The sequence below is a fragment of the Acomys russatus genome, chromosome 32 (assembly GCF_903995435.1).
Source record: "Acomys russatus chromosome 32, mAcoRus1.1, whole genome shotgun sequence".
Lineage (NCBI taxonomy): Eukaryota > Metazoa > Chordata > Mammalia > Rodentia > Muridae > Acomys > Acomys russatus.
Genome location: NC_067168.1, coordinates 30,338,402 through 30,358,691, shown reverse-complemented (window position 1 = coordinate 30,358,691; position 20,290 = coordinate 30,338,402).

The window sequence follows — 20,290 nt, the reverse complement described above, 5'->3', positions numbered from 1 at the left end:
CTTGTGCGTAGCGTTTATAATATCCCTTATGATGCATTTGGAGCAGCGGCTCTCAGTCTCCGGCTGCATCTGTGACTTACCTAAGGAGCTTTTAAAAACTATCAAGGCCAAGCCCCACCAGAGAGATTCTGATTTAATTGGTCTGGGATGAGGCCCAGGCAAAGGTATTTTTAAAAAGCACTCCAGGTGTTTCAGTATGCAGCCAGGATGGAGAACTACTGAGTTAGTGGCAGGAAGGCTGCTTTTTTCAGTGATTTAAGTAAATGCAATATATAGAAATTTTTATAACCTACATTAATTCAAAAGAGGTTTGAAATGAATTCCAAAAATATATTTGCTGCAAAGATTTTTTTAAGCCGTAAAAATTGTAATTAAACAAATGAAAATCTAAACAAGATACCCTTCTTTCCCAGTGTTAAGAAATTGAAATATTGATGTTACCAGCAACGGTGAGAGCCTGTAGAAACCGTGTTGCTGCTAGGACCCACATCACCGTGAAAACCCTGCCAGGTTCCTGGAGGGCGATTTAGCAATATCCATGCAGCTTTGTTACAATGTGTCTAGCATTTGTGTGGTTGGGGAACTTACACGTAAAATTTCACCAAGATCTAGGCTTAGGAATTGTTCTCATAAAATGTTTGAAATGATGGAAAGGTGGGGGAAATCAAAGGCCCTTCACTTGGAAGACCAGTGGGGTAAAAATTTGATACATTTATAACACATCAGAGTGGCGCACTTAACATCTCCTTCACTGATTAGTGTGGAAAAGTTTTCTAAGTAGATGAGAGCAGGAAAAAAGCCAGTGTCATTATTCTAGTGTCGCAGGGGCGTGTGTGCACACATGCACACCATGCACACGCGCACACACACACATACACCAAGAGAGCGAGCGAGCGAGAGAGACAGACAGACAGACAGAGATGGAGACAGAGAGACAGAAGGAGGTGCATCTTGATAAGTTCAAGGCCACCCTGGTCTACAGAGAGAGTTCTTGGACAGCCAAGGCTACACAGAGAAACCCTGTCTAAAAAAAAATCAAACAACAGCAGAGAGAGAGAGAGAGAGAGAGAGAGAGAGAGAGAGAGAGAGAGAGAGAGAGAGAGAGAGAGAGAGAGAGAAGAGAAGAGAGAAGAGAAGTATCCTTCTACATGTGCTAATATAGTAAGATTTATGAGCTATTACTAGATGGGAGAAAGTGCACAATATTTTGTAGATTATAGTCATCTCTGTGTTTATGTGTGTGCACATGCATGTCTACACATGTCGAGGCCAGAGGCAGACATTGGATGTCTTCATTGGTTATTCTTACAACGTTTTTGAAACAGGGTCTCAAAACTCTAGGAACTATGCCCCTAGAAGGTGACCGTCACTATATTCAAACTAGTCCTCAACTTTAATGGAATATGCATAGTTACCTGAACTCATTTCTTCAATGAGTAATTTTGTGTCACCTATCATGTCCTAGACACTCTCATGAGGTCACACAACCCTGATGTGTCTAAAGTATTAGAGATGATCTGCAATGATCAATGGAGTTCTTAAAAATGACTTGCAGTTAAAAAAAAAAGAAAGAAAGAAAGAAAAAGAAACACATGAAGAAATGTAGCAAGGGTAGGAAACGGTGGCCAAGTGGCTTCTTCAGTTCTCAAGTGAAAAATCTTGAAGTCTGGTGTGAAGACATATTGCAGCCAATGGATGCGACACTCCCTCAAGCACCAATTTAGAAAAGCATTTTTAGGTGATAATTGGCTGTGTGAAGCTCACATTTCCGTGCAAGGAAACCTCGTATTTTTGGTGAAAGGAGCTTGAGAAGGGAGATGGAGAGCACAGAAGTATTGAGATGGAGGGAGCAGCACACTGGTCAGGATGGCTCAGTAGCCCTGCTGCTGATGTGGGTGTGGGGTAGCCTTGCTTGAGGACTCAGCATCCGCCATCATTGAGTGAATGAGTTGGGCATGTGGGCAAGCACTGGGCGTGCAGGGCAGAGCTCCTCCGCTATTCACTCATGTGACCTTGACCAGCTGCTTGGCCTCTCTAGCTTATTGTTTCTTATTCTATCAGAGAAAGAAATTTTGATGATAGGGAGGTGAGAAGGATCCGGGAGGAGCTGAGAGGGTGGGGGACATGATCAAAGTATAGGACGTGAAAATTCTAAATAAGAAATAAAATTAATTCTACCCAAGCAGAGAGATTTAATGGTTCCTTAATAACGGTGTCACAAAGCTACATTCTTAAAAGTGGTTAAAATGTAATTTTATGTCATCTGTATTTTACTAATTGGATAATAACTTTTTTTAAATGAAAGAAAACAAGATTTGGTAAAAATGGAATTTTGGATAAAGTGAAAATTCCACAGCAAAGCCACCCACAGGGATGCAGACCTTGGGAAAATAGGTTTTCGTGTGACCTGTGTGTGTGTGTGTGTGTGTGTGTGTGTGTGTATAAAGTGTGAAGCATTCAAGATGGACCTGTTAGCGCCATTCTCCAGAGCCAGCCTCATGTGATTCCACAGGGGCAATCAGCTTCTCAGACAGGCATCTCGGGACCAGGAACAGCTCCTTACTTTGATTTTTAGATCTCCCATAGTTTCATTCCTGGATCTCCTTGGATCACCTGCCCAATCCCTACGCAAGGCAGAGAAAACCCTGCTGTAGGGGCCACAGAGGTCCTTGTGCTCACAGACACACAGTACGGGAACCTGGGGTGGTAAGAACATAGGGCTGTTCCTTCAGGAGAAGGACAGCGAAACCTGTTTGCTGCCCAGAAGGCTGGAGCAGATGTGCTTTCTAACCTGGTGACCTTTATGCAGTATGTGTGACTTTCTGGCACTGGACCCTTCTCCAGACACATTATCATAAATTTGTTTTTCCTCAATCTACAGAACCAATCTTCACTGGAGCAATCACGCGGACTTCACCAAGAGTTTCGCTGTGGTCACACTTGATCCTTACTTAGCCTACTTTCTTCCTCAAAGAGATTTAGGAATGCTTTGTTGTGCTTGCAGGACTGAGTTAATTATCGCAAGCATAGTTTTCACTGGATTGTGCTGTGTTTAAACCTAAAATAAACCAGTCAGGGTCAGATGCCTGAAGCTTGAACCAACTCTGGCTACTGAGTCATGTAGAAAAATAACACCCCCACTATAGTGCTGTCCAACCCATCTCTACATATACAAAGCTCAAGCCACCTGAGGCTGTAGCCAACCCCAGGGTGGGAGTGGAGATAGGAACTTGCTGGCGCCAGAGAGCACCAATTTCTTGACTTACTCTACAAATCTTACTTGACCTGTCTCGAATGCGTCCTCTTGCCCTATACCTTTGGTATTATGTATGCTTCTTTGCTTAGAATATGTGCTTCTTGCCTGTTGCAACATTTATTATCTTGTTTACTTAACAAAGCCTTCCATCATCAGCCACAGCTGAGAAAACAGCCTCCTAAAAACATGTCCTGGCCTGTAGGTCCTGAATCCTGGTCTAGGTGCCCTGATAAGATGGTTTGGGGGGTGTGTGTATGTACGTGTGTGTGTGTGTGTGTGTGTGTGTGTGTTGGAGTGTGAGTCCCACAGCATGTGTGGGCGTGTCAAACGACCACCTCAGGTGTCAGTCCTCACTTCCCACCTTGTGTGAGATAACAGCTCCTATTTGTTGGTCACCTCTGTGTATGCAGGATGGCTGCCCTGCGCATTTCCAGGGATTCCCTGCATCTTGTCTTCTACAGGAGTGCTGGAAGAGTAGGTACATGCTACTTCTATCCAGGTTCTGGCTTCACACTCTAATCTTCACACTTTCCCAGAAAATGCACTGCACACTGAGCCAGCTCCCAGCTCCTAAACCGGATTTCAAGGTGGAGCTGGGATCTTAGGATCTATCTTTGTTTCTTTTTCCCAAATAAACTTGTCAAAATATTCAAAGTAAAAGATAAACTGCCTTGGGAGTAGAGTAAACATTTCTAACCCTGTTTCCTTATTTTTAGGACTTAAAGGGGACTGGTTTTATAGTCTGAGCACCCCTAAACCACAAGATAAAACATTACTATTGTTCCTTAACTATGTCACTTGTGGTCTTGCACAACATCTATTATCCACCCATCCATCCTTCCTTCCTCCTTCCATCCATCTTCTACCTACCCATCCATCCTTCTGTCTTTTCGTTCAATCATTCATTAAACATGATGGTTCCTTGTTATTGTCAAGGCACTAAGCCAGATTCAGGGAATAAACAGGAGCTAAGTAGAATCCCAGAGATGCTCATGGCTTACTGAATGTATCTGCTCCAGATGCATAGGTCAGTGCTACTCCAGCATTACTTTTAGAGAACACGCAGCTGTGACTTGGATTTTTCTTGACAGTTTCCAAGGAACAGTAAATGAATCGTTTATGAGTCTATAGATTCAGAAACGTTGATAACACGGAGTGTCAAGGGGTAGACCACTCCAGTTTACTGAGAAGTGACAAGTCCAGCATGTACCACTTTCTTCTGTTAAACCATGAGGCTGTCTGATGCTTTCTACCTTGTAGCATTTTCTGTTCGGCATCAGAAATATAAACAGGGAACAGATCATTGCAGTTGGAGGTTATTGTCAAGCAAGATGAACAAACAACATGCCTATGGGGGAAATTAGTGACAGTGTCATGTCCAAGGAGTGGCAAATAGACAAAGCTTTTAATCTGGCCATAAAAGACAAAAGGTAGGAAGGTGGGACAGAGAGATCTACTCTCCACTCTATGAAACAGCCCAAGAGTTAAAGGAGAGAAACTCACCCACAGGGGGAGGAGGAAACTGTGACTGATTTCCGTCATTCTAAGGCTTTGCTGAAAAACCTTTCTGAGTAATGTCTAGTTTTATCATTGATTTTTCAACTGTCAAATAAAGGAATTTTTTTGTTACACGTGTCCCAGTTTTTCTGGAGGAAAGAATCAGAAGCATTTGTTTCACAGCTGGTATTTCTACACCCCCCCCCAAACAATAGCCAAGACGTGGGAAGGGGGTTCCTTCTGCCATGGGATGAAGAGTCTGGAGTCATCACTTCTCTCTGAGAGTGGAACAAAGTTATAGGCCTCCAACTCCAGACACACACACACACACACACACACACACACACACACACACACACACACACACACAGCATTTCCCACACAATTTCAGTAGATTAAGAAACCTAATGAAACTTATCCATGGATTCCACTCTCAGGGGTCTTTGCTCCAGGACATATGAAAAATGTATTTTGCTACAAAACTTCTTCAGCTTTTAACTGCATTGATTGATGAGTCTCCAGAAATATTGAACGGTTACTTTCAGACTGGAGGCTTGGAGAAAAAGCACCAGCGGTTAAAGTCAATAGCTGCGCAAGCTGGGTACTAGAACAGACTCTAACTCCAAAGCATGGTGGCTACTCTTGCTTCTGGTAGAATGGCCAGATGAGATATAGGACAGATAGTTAAATTTGAGATGCAAATAAGCAAAAAATAAACATATTTTAGTACCATTATGTCCCATGCAATTTGCCCAAATATAAAATCATGTATTATTTATCTGAAATTCAAATTTAACTGACATCTTCTATTTCAAGTTGCTAAATCTAGTACATGTTTTCATGGTCAATTTATACAGTGACGTTCCCTACTGTATTAGTTATTTGTGTGGTAGCTTCAACAAAAATACCTGTCATAGCCGTGTAAGGAAGGAAGGGTTAACTTTTACTCACAGTTCCAGGGGACTCCAGGTTCACTGAAAGACCTTGTCTTAAGGGAATAAGGTGGAGTGATAGAGAAAAGCAGCAACACTTTCCACTGACTTTGGCATTTAAAACACACACACACACACACACACACACACACACACACAACAACACACGTACACACACCACAAAAATTTTTGAGAAAGAAAATCAAGTCCAATCTTCAGTGATTGGGGTAGTAGTCGGACTACCAGTGAGCAATTGAGACACTGTGTTTGGTTAAAACAGATTTACTGGCATCTCTCGCAGCTAGAGCAGCCATGTGGCAAATTCTGGCCAATAGGTTATAACTGGAAAATTTCAGGGCATTTCTGAGTATTGTTAACTTTCCATCTACCTCTTCCTTCTTTATGTTTCTCTTTCCCATCTGGAGTTCAGAAATAAGACTTGGGTGAGAGTAAAAGTTACCATGAGCTCGTGAAGCAGAAATCAGCACGAAAGCTACACACTAGCAATGGCATAGCAGAAAGGAAAAAGTGTGGGGTATTGACATCTGAAGGGACGTTGTGATAGACTGTCTGTCTGTCTGTCTTGGTGCCTTTTCCTGTTGTGATAAAGAACCATGACAAAAACAACCTCAGAGTTTATTGTGACACAGTTCAAGAGTATAGTCAATCATGGCAGGAATGCCAAGATGGCAGAAGACTAAGACAACTGGTCATATTGCATCCGCAATCATAGTGAATAAATGCATGTTGCTGCTCAGCTCCATTTCTCTATGTATACAGTCCAGGATCCCATCCAGGGAATGGTACCACCCAGTATGGGCAAATCTTTCTATCTCCATTAGCATATTAAAGACAACCCCACATAGGCATATGCAGAGGCCCATTTCCCAAATGATCCTAGAGCAAATCAGGCTGACAAATAACAGTAACCACCACACTGCCTAACCTCTGTAAGTGTGGACTGGCTGCTCTGATCACAATAGATAGGACTGTTGGTAGCTAAAGTCCCTATGCCATCAGCCCCCCCCCCCCCCGGGAATTATCTTTAGCTGAAGACAGACACCATACACAAGGCCATGCCCCCTTCCTGATAGGCAGCCCACAGTCCAGTCATTGGTTGAAAAGGAGCTTTAAAGCCTGCCTTCTCACTCCAGCAGCGAATGACTCTAAAGGGTGGGCTTCAATAGGTTGAGGCCTAATGACTATACCCCTGCCCTAGTTCTTCCTCTCACCCAACCCAGTTGCTTTCCTTTGCCTCATGGATGCTGATCTCAAAAGCTCTCCACAACCTACTTCATGGCTGAATCTACTAGACAAGAACTCTTGGCCTGCAGCCATGACCTTGTGGAGCCCCCACACCAACTTAAGCCTCTCCCCGACACTTCTTTTCACAAGCCACAAGAGCTGGACTTTCCCCCAAGCAATGGCTGTCTGATATGGAGTAGTCCTCTGTCTCCTGTGGGTTTAAAGTTCTGAATCGAGGGTTTGATTCATGAGACAGTATGTGTTGCTGAAGTGGAACCTCAAGACTGACAGGAAATAAATGATTCTCATCTGGTTCTTGCTTTGTTAAAACCAAGATGAGAAAAATCTGCTCCCTAAAGCCATAGGAAAGGATGGGGCCTTGATGGGTCTCAGTGAAAAGTGATGAAGGATGCACTCCAAGGAGATGTGACTAGACTGAAACATAGACTGTGGTACCCTATTTGAAGAGACAGGTAGAAGTTCATAAAGAGTTGGTCTAGAATGGAAAAGCTGTAGCAATGAGATCTTCATACCCACGTGTGAACTTGCATCCATATTTCCAGAGTCCCCAGAAACCATTAGCTCTAGAAAACCTTGGTGACTAGAGATACAGAACCAAAAAGACTTCATTCGGGTAAGCAAGATGATCTAGAGAGGGAAAGCATTGGCCTCCAAGCCAGGCGACCTGATTTCAATGTCTGGACCCTCATAGTAGGAGAGAACCGACTCCAGGAAGTTGTCCTCTGACCTCCACACATGTGATGTGGTGCACACCCACACCTGATAACAAAACAAATAAAGAAAAGCCCCTCCCCCAAGACATGAAGGCAGATAAAGTACTGAGAAGTGAATAAAAAGAAAAAAAAATAGAAGCAATAGAAGCAAATGGTTTCCACTTCCAATTGAGTAAAAAAGAAAATAAAGTCAAGCCCACCCATGATCATCATAAAATTGTAGAAAATGAATAGTGGGTGGAATCAACATTGAATCCATATAGCTCAAGAGTACAGAAAACTCTGCTTGGGGTCTCAATATTGGGTGTATCCCACTTATCGTTATTCAAAGCAAGGTTAAAATGTAGAAAATGGCAAGGCAGTGCTGAAGACTGAATCAGTACTGACCAGCTACATCACTCTGGTCCTTTGGATTTTACATAACTACAATTCGAGATCAAGCCAGCCAAATTTCCAGCACGGATGGGGGAAGGAGCTCATGAGGCTCCACCCCCTAACTGAAGTGCTATTGGCAGTTAATAGCTACTGGGCAAGAGACTTCTTCTTTGAGCCTGTGGCCACTTAGGTAAGTTGCTTGTGCTCTGGTGGATGGCTTCACCCCCAGGCACATATGGGTAGCCTCAGACTTAGTTTGGTTATTTAAAGCAAATTAAAAAGAAGATATGAAGTTTTCAGAAGGACGTACTGAAGAGAATCCAGGGAGAACTGGAAAAGAAAATGAGGGAGTATATGATCATATTTCATTGTATAAATTTATAAAATACTCCAAAAATAAGCATTTTTTAAGTTAAAAATCAAACTTAAGAAGCATGTTTCATTGTATACACTTATAAAGTACTCCAAGAATAAACATTTTTAAAGTTAAGATAAAACTTAAGAGGTCCCATTAATTCTTCGAATTAGATAGCCATTGACATGAAAATGAGAACTGTACACGGCGTCCATGCAGCTATTGAATTCCAAGTATCTCCCTAAGCCCTTTAAATCTAATAACTTCTCAGACGTTTCCTTGTCTCAGGACCAGACAATGACAGGACAAGTACATCTGTCACATCATGAAAGTCCAGGCAAAAATTGAGCTTCGTTTATAGTCAGAGCAGCTGGGCTTCCTAGGCTACTTTGCAGGGCTGAGTCAAGGTGAGTCCAGCACAATGACCACAGTCCTTTCATTTAGTGTCTTCATAATCAGTACACGTCATCACACCCAGGCTACTTCCTTAGTTCAGACACCCTCAAGCATCATTCAAGATCAGGAGAAAGTGTGGGAAAGGTAGATGCTTCCAGATTTCTGTTGCATTTAGTCTCCAAAGCATGGGCGTCTCTTCCCTAAGGGTGTACAGCATCTGTCTTGACTTTTGGTACCATCCAGATCTTATCACAGCAGCGGCACACCTTACTGAACCCTGTGCTACTAGCACCCCTTGCTAGAGAGCGAAGGGCCGATGTTCTGGAAAGGAGCATTGGTGATTTTAGGAGGAATTCGATCTCTTTAGCTAAGACCGATTCTGATTTGTAGATGTGTTTTATTTAGCCCAAAGATATTTCTTTTTGAAAACTGGACAAATTCTCTTTAAAAAACACAAATACTCAACTTTTTAAGGGCTGGAAAGATAGCTCAGCAGTTAAAAGCATTTGGTCCTCTTGCAGAGGAGACATATTTGGTTCCCAGCACCCACATGGCGTGCACAGTTGTCTGTAACTCCAAAGCTCTCTTCTGGCCTCAAGGGGAATCTATATCATGCACATCTAGGCCAAAGATGCACACATACTTTTTAAAATCCAACTTGCCTTATCTTTAAGTGTGTGTTTATGTGTGATGTAGACACTTCGTGCATACCTATGCAGCTACACTTACCAGTGCCTGGACCAATGGAGGGTAGAGATCTACGTTGGCACTTTAAGAGAGATGGTTTTGACAATAAAGTGCCTTCCATGTAAGCGTGAAGACCAGAGTTCAATCCCCAGCACACACATCAACATCCAAGAATGGTGTCATACAACTGTAACCCCAGCCCTGAGTAGGGCTGGGAGGTGGAAGGCAGTAATATCCTTGAACACATTGACCAGCCAGCTTAAAATGGATTGATGAGCTCCAGATAAGTAAGAAACCATGTCTCAAAAAACCAAGACGGGACGTGGTCGAGAAATAACCAACATCAATCTAGGGTATACACACACACGCACATACACACACACACACACACACACACACACACACACACCTGCATAAACACACCATATCCCCATTTAACAAATGTACATGTATATGTGCATACAGTATATGCACATACAAACCAGTTTTCCAGATTTCTCTTTGTGAATGTGCATGCATGCACATGTACATATATGTGCACATGTGTGTGCAGGTGCACATGCATGTGTGGAAGCTGGTGTCAACCCTAGGTATTTTTTGCTTTCTCACTTTACTTTCTTAGACAAAGTCTCTCCATTGAGCCTGGAACTCCTAGTTTTGCTAACCCAGATAGCCAGTGAGCCCCTAGGAGACATTTGTCTCTGGGGCTACAGACATGTACCACCATACCACCGTACCACGGGGATCTGAACTCGGGTCCTCAAGCTTGCACATCAAGCACTTTACCTACTTAGCCATCTTCGCAGCACCATGGCTTTCCAGATTTCTTTTTAAATGTCATGAGATGCATTTGGTCTTTATTTCCATGGTGCGATACTAGGTTGCAACTCAGGAACACAATCCTCAATCCCTTCTACCATCTTACCCTAGCCTGGTACCATCCTTTGTATAACCTTCTTAACCCTGTAGTGTCTGTACTGTAATTCCTGTCTTAAGCCCTTTCTTCCTTTACTATGTCTTATGTCATGCTTTATCCACCCTTGCCTCCCCTTGGGTCACAGCGGCATTCTTAAATATTGGCTAGTGATCAGGGACCCCAAATTATAATGCCCAGAGAAGGCTTTCTCAAAGCTGGTACAGAAGTGAGTGAGTGGATGGGACTATTAGTTGTTATCTTTAACATTTTCAATTATGAGTCATCAACATGAGTTCCAGACCCCATTTCAAAGGAGGTGGACCACGTTTGGTCTAATTGTCTTAGCTTGTTCATCCAGACACATGAACAGAGCAAAACTCAAGGAATATGTGTTGTATTCATTTTCCAAAAGCAACATTTGATGTGTGATGAGGTTAGTAACTTGCCCTTACTTCTGTGTTATGGGAAAAATTCTTTCCATTTTAAACAATATACGCTTCTATCATTCATCTATTTGATGGATGTATTTGCTTGTCTTTATTTCCCTTTCCATCATATTTGGGGCTTATCAGAACCAGAATTATGCCATGGAATAAAACAGTAAGTTCTTCCTAATCTTTCTTAAATTCAGATTTCAGAACCTTGCACTGTAGTGTTTCAGAATAAGGTCATCAGTCCATCTGTTCTGTGCCTGCTCTTAGAGACTCTGGTAGCCCAATTCCTAGGGTTCACTCATCCCAAATGAGGAATACCCTGCCTTCTTCCACTTGACTTTATTAAACAGATTTCTCTCCAAAGGAACCCCTACCTTCCAGCAACCATGTTGCTTGCTGTGTGACTTTTCCTGGGAATGTGCAAGCAAATGTCTGTTCACCCAAAGAAGCACAAAAATGACAGATCAAAGAAGTGATCCCACCCCAGTCTAGTGTAGAGAAGCAGTGAATGTATTGGGGTTACTTACAGGAGCATGTGTGACTCAAAGGCCACCTCCACACCGGAAAGCCCACCCTAGCATGGGTGATGACTGATGGAAACTGTAATCTGGAACTCCCTAAACTACTTGGCAGCAGCTCAGCTGCAAAGTCTCCTCTCTCAGCAGTCATTATTGCTTATATAACCTCTGGTACTCCCTGGACCTTATAAGTGAAAAAAAATATTCCTGGACCTTATGTGCTTTCCATTTCCTGAGTCTTAGCAGCCTCCTTCCTCCCTCCAGGAGGGAACATCCTCCAGAAGGACCTAGGCTTCCTTGAAGTTCAGCAGCCGAGCTATTCATTGGAAAGAACCATGTGTTTCTTTTTAATGACACTCAACATCATTAGAGTTGTGGTGTCAGTCTTGTGTCAGAGTGACAGTCTAAAATAGCTTTGACTTCTTTGGCTATAACCAACTGAAGAGGAATTGTTTTGTACCCAGATTTGGGGCTATTTATTAGCAGCTGCCTCTTCTTCTCCTCCTCCTCCTCCTCCTCCTCCTCCTCCTTTTCTTCCTCCTTGCCCTCCTCCTCCTTTTCCTCCTCCCCCCCTTTTTTTTTTTGTTGTTGTTGTTATGGTTTATTTTGTTTTGTTTTTCTTACGTTGTTAGGTTGTTATTTAAACACTCTGTTTTGACACCATATTTTGATCCTTAAGGTATAGTCCTTGGGTCAAAGCATCAACATTATACAGCAGAAAAGCCTATTCTTAGCCAGTAGATCTCTCTCAGATATACTGATCAAGAAAACTAGGGCCAGCACTCTCTTTCTTTCTTTCTTCCTTCTTTTCTTTCTTTCTTTCTTTCTTTCTTTCTTTCTTTTTGTTGTTGTTGTTGTTGTTGTTGCTGTTTTAAATCTCTCTAGACGGTTCTGGTGGTCTCTTAATTTCGAAACCGATTTATTTTTCTGTAAGTATATGAGATATGATGGCATAGGCAAAATTCACTATAAAGGAAATCTCTCCTTAGGATTAGAAAATTTGGAAAATGGAATATTAAGAATATCCTGGATTTTGTTTGCCTGTCGGGTTACTACTGCTATTAACACAATCATCAACAGTGTGTACAGAAGGCCCATTGTTCATACTGGATATGCTAATTATCTGGTATGAATATCTAGGTTTTGATCGTCTTACTAAAATTAGCCAGGCAGAAAGAAGAAATGTGATAATGGAGAAGTGAATTTAACCTGAGAGGAAGTTTAAATATTTATACATGTGCATATTCGCAGAGAGAATGAAGACCCCTGAAAGGAAGGGGCATACTAACGGTAGGCCCTACTTTTAGCTAATGGTAATCTTTCATTTTAGTGGGGGATATTAGCAGAGAGACCTAAGAAATAGAAGGAAGTTTCAGAGGATGAGAGCTTTTATTCAATGAGCATACATTTATGGAGCACCGGAGCACGGAGCTTAACCTCAGTATGCACTCTCTCCACTCTTACACAACCCAGGATCACAACCCAGGGAGTTGTGCCACCCACCATGGCGGGTCTTTCCATATTCTAAGGGTGTGGGGATACAGAGATGGACAATAAAGAAATGGTTTTTGCCCTCACAGAACTTAGTCTAGTGGGGTTCATGACCTGCTGTGAAGACAAAAGCATGCAATGTGATGCTGACCATATTAGAAGGACACGGTAGCCAGAGAAGTGTAGCGATGACCATGATATATACAGAAGAAACCTGTTGTAGAAAGAAATCAGCCATTGTATTATTTTCTGTTGATAACATATCCTAAATGAAGGGAGAAGGGCCCCATCACTTCTTGAAAATCAAGGTGTCATGAACTTGAGACGACTGCTTACGTCGGATTCAGTCAAGAGCAGAGAGGATTTAACTAGCTCATGCATGCTTAATCTCAGTACGCACTCTCTCCACTCTTACGCAACCCAGGATCACTACCCAGGGAGTGGTGCCACCCACCATGGCGGGTCCTTCCATTAATCAAGATAATCCCCACAGACCTGTCACACGCCAGCCAAATCTAGATAATCCTTCATTGACACCCAGGTGGTTTTAGATTGTGTCAAGTTGGGAATTAAAACTAGCTGTCATATTAGTAAAAATTGTTTTTCATTTGTGTGTGTGTGTGTGTACATACTCCTAAATGTGTGATTGTGTCACAGTGCCGGTTGGAGGTGAAAGGATAAGTAAGTTTCAGGGGTTGGTTCTTTCCCAGCGTTGAACTCAGGTTGTCAGGCCTGGTGGCAAGTGTCTTACTGAGCCAGCTCAGCAGCCTCCCTGACGTTCATTTACAACTGAGATGAGAAATATTCATTGTTGGAGGTTGGTCTGATGTATTTTTATCCTAATTACTAGCACTCAAGGGCTGCTTGCTATCTTTACCCTTTGTAACCTTGCCTCCTTATTTGACCAATAAAAAAGCAGATACCTGGGTGGGGCGGGGCAACGATTCCTGGGCTTGAGGAGTGAAGGATCTTGGGAAGGAGCAGGGACAGCAGAGGAGGAGGAGGAGGAGGAGGAGGAGGAAGGAGGAAGGAGGCCACTGCCATGGGTTAGGTGGAGTAAGAAGCATATGGCCAGCATAGACAGAGGATTTGGCCCCGATTAAAAACAGTAGCAAGTATTTGAGATTTTGGGTGGGAGGTAGCTCCATAGAAATTATTAGAAGCAGATGGCATGGGATAGGGGCAGGGAGAAATGGGAGGTAGTTTAGGGGATTAATATCTGCCCTGCCCCGGGTGAAGCAAGGCTATTTTAAAATATAACAGGTATCAAAAAATAAAAGTAAAATATAACAGGTGTCTGTGTTTGTATTGATTGATAGCAAGTTATTGATTGCTGCCACCGTAATAATTATAGGGCTAATAGTAAACATTATTAGACTCTACCTTTAAATTAACAGCAACAACCCATCTCAGACGGATTGTTTTAATGGAAAGTAGGTATGCTGCTGTAATACTGAGATTGCCCAGTGTAATAGTGAGATCACCCAGATCACGAGACCCCCCCCCCCAAAATGACCACCAGCACTCAATACCGATGCAGCACACACAGGGTCCCATATTACGGGCTCCAGATTCGGGTCACAATCCTTCCTGATGCAGCAGGACAGGAGAGTGACCCTGAGCGTCAAGGACAGTGGGTTCATAAGTGGGTCACAGCAATGTCAACCTTTTGGCATGTTGGGTGGAGACTGAGTCTCCAGGGAAGTGGTTTTATCTCAGGGCATCATTGGGAGTTAATTGTATCTAATCGCCCCAGTGGAGTTGCTAGAGACTGCGAGCAGGTCTGGTTTACTGCAGTGCGTGGTCATTGCCTGAATGCAGGAAGAAGTGACGTCACCTGTCGGACCCTGGGGACTTGAACCCTGTGGGTTTAGGACTGTCTCTGAACCCTAATAGCTAGCTATGGGAAGTACAAGAAACCATAATGCTATGGCTCGAGCTAAGTGAAAATGAATGCTTTTTATTTCATTTGTCATTTTTATAATCTCTGAAAACAGATGACACAAAAATTCTTCCTAGCAGGCTGGCTACTCCAAGGAACTCTAAAATGTAGCTGGCTATCAGAATATACGAGGGGGGCCATGTTTCTGGCTCCCCGTTCATAGGAAATTTTGTGAAAGAACAGATACTGGGGTGGCTCAGAATTGCTGATAAAAGTCCAGGAGGAATCTCAGCACAAAGAAGAAAGAGAAACAGACAGAACTTGTTTTAGTATTTTTGTTTTTATCTACTGAAAAAAAAAATCATTTAAAAGCAAATAGCATTTTAAATGGTTATTGTGTACTGAGCTTTCAGTTCATTTTAAAACTATAACTTGAATTATATAATCAATAAATTTACAAGTAGTTAATGTCAAAAGATAAGAAAAAGAGAAAGAACATGGGCAATTAAAATTCTTATCAGGAGGTAGGCAAGACGGCTCAGCAGGTAAAGGTACTTGCTGCCAAGTCTTATGACCCAAGTATGATCCCAGAAATCCACATGGTAGGAGAGAACTGACCCCTGCTTGCACGTGCGTGCACGTGCATGCACGCGCGCACACACACACACACACACACACACACACACACACACACACACACACGTAAATAAGAACATAAATAAATGAATAAACATTTTAAAAATCTTCCCAGGCCTAAACAAATATTCATTACATTAAGCTGGACAAAAATTGCAAAACATTTTGAGCTTAAAGTTGAATATTTAAAATCTTCTCTTTGATGTCCTCACAAACTCGTGCATGCACTTACAGATACAAGTCACCCACATGGCCTATGGATATCCAGTGCCCATGGCTTTCCCACCCTGACTTTGTCCCCAGTTTGCGTGGTGCCCTACGACCAACTAATTCTGACTGAGATGTCACAGGATGGGAAATCTCTGCTAGTTGTTCAGTATTTTAATTGGGGACAAAAAGTTCAGCCCGTGAAGGATGCTCATTTCCAGTCTTGAGCAAATGCCTTCCTCCTAGATCAAAGGACCCTCCTGGCTCTGAGTGCTGTCATTCTCTTGGCATGTTAAAGTGATCTCTTTCGTTGGCTTTGGAGACACTTGCAAGGTGCATTTCGAGTCTTTTTTTGTTGTCCTGATTATTCTCCTCATTCATAATTGATTGGGTTTCTTTATTTTCTTCATGTAAGCTGCCAGTTTGGGGTGAGGGTAACCTTCTTTTCTGCTTTGCCAGTTTGTAGGCCCTCGCAGTGCTCTTCTTAGCCTTACCTCGTTCGCTGGTTGTTTCTATTCCTTGGCATCATCTTTTTATGCAAGGCAGACAACAAAGTAAACAGGCCTTTCTTGTGGGTTATTGACTTTTTTTTTTTTTTTTTTTGAAGTCCTTTACTTCAACTGTCCCCTAAGTGGGCTCTGTGTTTATCATATTTCCCCTTTTAAAAACTTAAAGGGTCTGAAATGTGTTTCTTGGCTTCCCCTGTTCCGTGAGGTTGCAGAATGTAATTGTGCTATTAGTTCTCACTCTGTGGTTCACCCACAGCATTCTCTGGGGTCCATTTCTCTACTGCTTAGGGTAAAACTCTCTCTTTCCTATGAGACTCAGAGCGCCATCCTCAATTTATTAATGTCCATCCCATTACCCACTTCCACCCCACTCAAACTGATGGAACATTTAGCCACACCATGCTTAGATAATTAAAGATGCCATTATCAGGACATGTTTCAAATTACATTTGGTGTTTTCTATATTTATTCATCTTGAGTAACCTATAATACACATTTTTTTTTCTGTTTAGAGAAGGTTTAAGATGAATTATTTTAGTAATTGAAAATTCACAAAACTTACAAACATCTGATATTCATTCAACAAACATTTTAAAGACTTATTAGTTTTAGTTATGAAGTGTGTGTCTGTGTGTGGGTATGTTCAAGTGAGTACAGACGCCCTTGGAGGCTAGAAGCACTAGGCCTTCCCAGAGCTGGAGCTACAGGCATTTATGCGCCCTCCGGATGAACGCTGGGAACCAAACTCAGGACCCGTGAAAGAGGAGTGTGCACGCTCTCCTACCTGAGAAGCCATCTCTCCATTCCTAACTAAATTTTTTTTTCAATTTTCAAATGTTTTAATTTTAGTGTTTAAAACATTTTAATACAATGAAGATGTAAAATAATACATATTAGTTAAATCTGGTTTTAACTTTGAATCAGGTATTTATCTAACTGAAAAAAAATTTAAGTGCCAACTATATATCAGTTCTGAATCCCAGGGATGAGAAGGGGCCAAAACCAAACTTTATGCGCTTATATTCTAGAAAGATGGAGGGGCAACAAAGCAAAAACTTCATCAGATGTCAACAATATCATGTAGTTTCATGTCAGTTTATATATATATATATATATATATATATATATATATATATATATATATATATATATGTAATATATATATATACACAGATTTATAAATATTAAAATTATAAACAGAAAACATGCAATGTGTGTCTGAGTCTGGGTTATTTTACCTAATATAGGTGGGGAAAGATTTCATAGGAAACAATGAGAAGAGAAAAGAAGGTGATAGAATACATTTGACATGGGAACTGGAAGACTAGAGAGAGCAAGAGGGCAGGAGGACAGAGGGATGGGAGAGAGAAATGAGGTAGAAAACGCAACAGAGTAACATATGAAAATATGATAAAATCCATTATTTTACATGCTAGTTTAAAACAATCTCCCTTTAAGAAATTGCATAGGCTAGGATTTTAGAGCAGCCATTTTCTCCCATTTCCACTGAGGAATTGAACTGAGTTGCTCTAAGAATCCCCTGAACGGAGTGAATTATCTCTGTCCTGTGTAAGAAGAATGATGCCCACTGTGTACTATCCTTGGGAGACTCAAGAAAACAGTCCTGATGTGGTGTTCTGTTCTTTCAAGAAACACCATTGAGAAAGGTTGGGTTAAGGGTAACGGGTGTGTGTGTGTCGGGGGTGGGGTGGTGGTGGTGAGGTAGCTCTTTGGTTCACTGAATCCTTTGCTCTCTGCCAAGCAATCTTCTGAGCAGAGCTCTGAATTTAGACAGAGAGGAGGGCCCTGCAGATGCAGAGACAAGGACCTGGAGAGAGGGGTGAGGCACGGCGGTCCAACTGGCGACACGTCCACTGTGGGTGGAGCTGCTCCATAAAGGGGTGATGAGCTGGAGAGGTGGCCAGTGCACAGGTGGAAACGGTGTGGAAAGGGCAGACATTTTGGTTCAGGTCAATTGACCCAGAGGTTTGGAGGTCTCCACCAACGTTAATGTCATGCTCTCTGGTGACTCAAACATGAAGGAATCATGGCCCCTGTCCTAGTGCCGCATACAAGACAGAGCACACAACATGATTTGGGTGTGACCACAATGTACAGCTTACACCTTAATCACTAGCAAAGGAATGGTCATATGTGGCGTTTGCCCAGAGGCAGACCCCAGCCACGTCTTTAGATGCAAGTGATTTTATTTAAAAACAAAACTAAACTCCCAGAAGGAAGTTGCAAGCACCATGTCAGGCAACCTGACCATGCATGGAGCTTTCTAGAATGAATCAGCCTTAGAAGTGTTCACACTTAGAAGGAAACGGGCTCAGATTTTGTGAATATTCACCTGTCACTTCCTGGGGAGCATGCTCAAGGCTATTTGGGGCTCCCCAACAAGACGATATGGCTCCAGTGTCAGGGCCTGGACTCACACCCAGGATGAATAAAGCCCTTGCCCTGCAAGGGTGAGGACCTGAGTTTAGGATGGCAGAACCCACTCAAAGCCTATCATGGTAGCATGTATTTTCTATTTATTTATTTATTTATTTATTTATTTATTGAGACAGGGTTTCTCTATGTAGCCGTGACTGTCCTGGACTCACTTTGTAGACCAGGCTGGCCTCGAACTCACAGCGATGTGCCTGCCTCTGCCTCCTGAGTGCTGGGATTAAAGGTGTGTGCTACCACTGCCTGGAGGTAACATGTATTTTCTAATCTTGGTTCTCCTGTGGTGAGATGGGAGACAGAGTCAGCAGAATTCCCAGACGCACGCTCATGGGCCAGCTAATCTAGTGTACACAAAGGCAAACAGCAAAGAGACCTTTCCTCAAATAAGGTGGAAGTCGAAAATTTGAGGTTTTCCTCTGACTTCCATATGTGCTCGGCCATGTGTGCATCCCCGACATGCACACAGAGAGACTTAAAACTGTCTAAAGGTAGTTTTGAAGATCACAGCAAAGCCTGGGGAACAGGGGCTCAGAATTTGGAAGGGAGTGTAAAGAGATTTTACTGAGGCATTGACAGAGAACTTGGAGGGTAGGAGTCACTTTCCCCAGGTCATCCCTGGGGTTACCATCTCTCTTCCTGGCCCTGACCCTCACCAGCTCGTCTGTTTTCGGTTGCCACAGAGGATCCTAGAAGTGTTCCTGAGTGTGGATGAATGTATGCATGAAAACCACCGTAGGCCAGTTTTTGTGCACAGAGGTAGCAAGTCGGCTGGACCACAGTTCCAATGTCCAGGAGGCATAGTCATCAAAATAGCCTAGAAACATAACCATGAGCCTAGTCCTTCAAGTATGGTATGGATTATAAAAGGGGGAAAAAAGGCAAGTGAAACGGTTTGAGACTTTGAGAGACTATATGTGTTTGTGGGAAATATTTCGTGACTTTATTTAGGACTGGAAGTAAATTCCATCATAGAGATCTTGCTTTCTGGTCCTCAGAAACTGATGCCAGTGAAGGACACCAGGAGGAGCTGTCAATCAGAGCTGTGTTAAGCACCAAGGGTGACAGGTAGGGTCCAGTGGGTGTGAATTCTGATTGGTTGGAGTGGGATGCAGTCATACTGAATTGAGGAGCCTGAGGCCATGTCTGTTTGGGAGAAGATCCTTGATAATAGTTTAGCATCACTTTATGGCTTTATATTAGTTATGACTTGTTACTGCCGTTCCAATCCCTTCCAAAGGCCAAACTGTCCTGGTTTGTCCAGCGGGTGTGTGGTGGAGCAGGGAAACTTAACCAGATAATATGAGTCCACATTCCACCCTCAATCTACAGAGTAGAGCTCAAAGCTGATTGGCCACGTACAGGAAGAGGGAGGGGTGGCAGGAGATACACACTTCCTAACCTTAAATTCTGTTCTTTATCCATCTCCAAATTGTTGAGGATTTTCCCTTCACTGCGTATCTGATTTCATCTGCTTTCTCTTACCCAGTTTTCTTGCCCTGGTGTTTTTATGAAACACCCCCACCCTGTCCCACCCCTGGGGCCCTGGTCCTTTCAGGATGCTACATCCTGGGCGGCTTTAGGAACATCCAATTTCTCTTTCCTTAAAGGGTCCAGAGACTGAAAGGCAGGCGTCAGCATGCTCAGGACCCAGTGCTGGCTTCTGGATGGCAGACCACCTTATTTGTTTGTATTTTTATGCAGCACACAGTAGACATTGCAAGCAATGTCTCTGCGACTTTGGGAGGAACATAACTTATGCAATTATC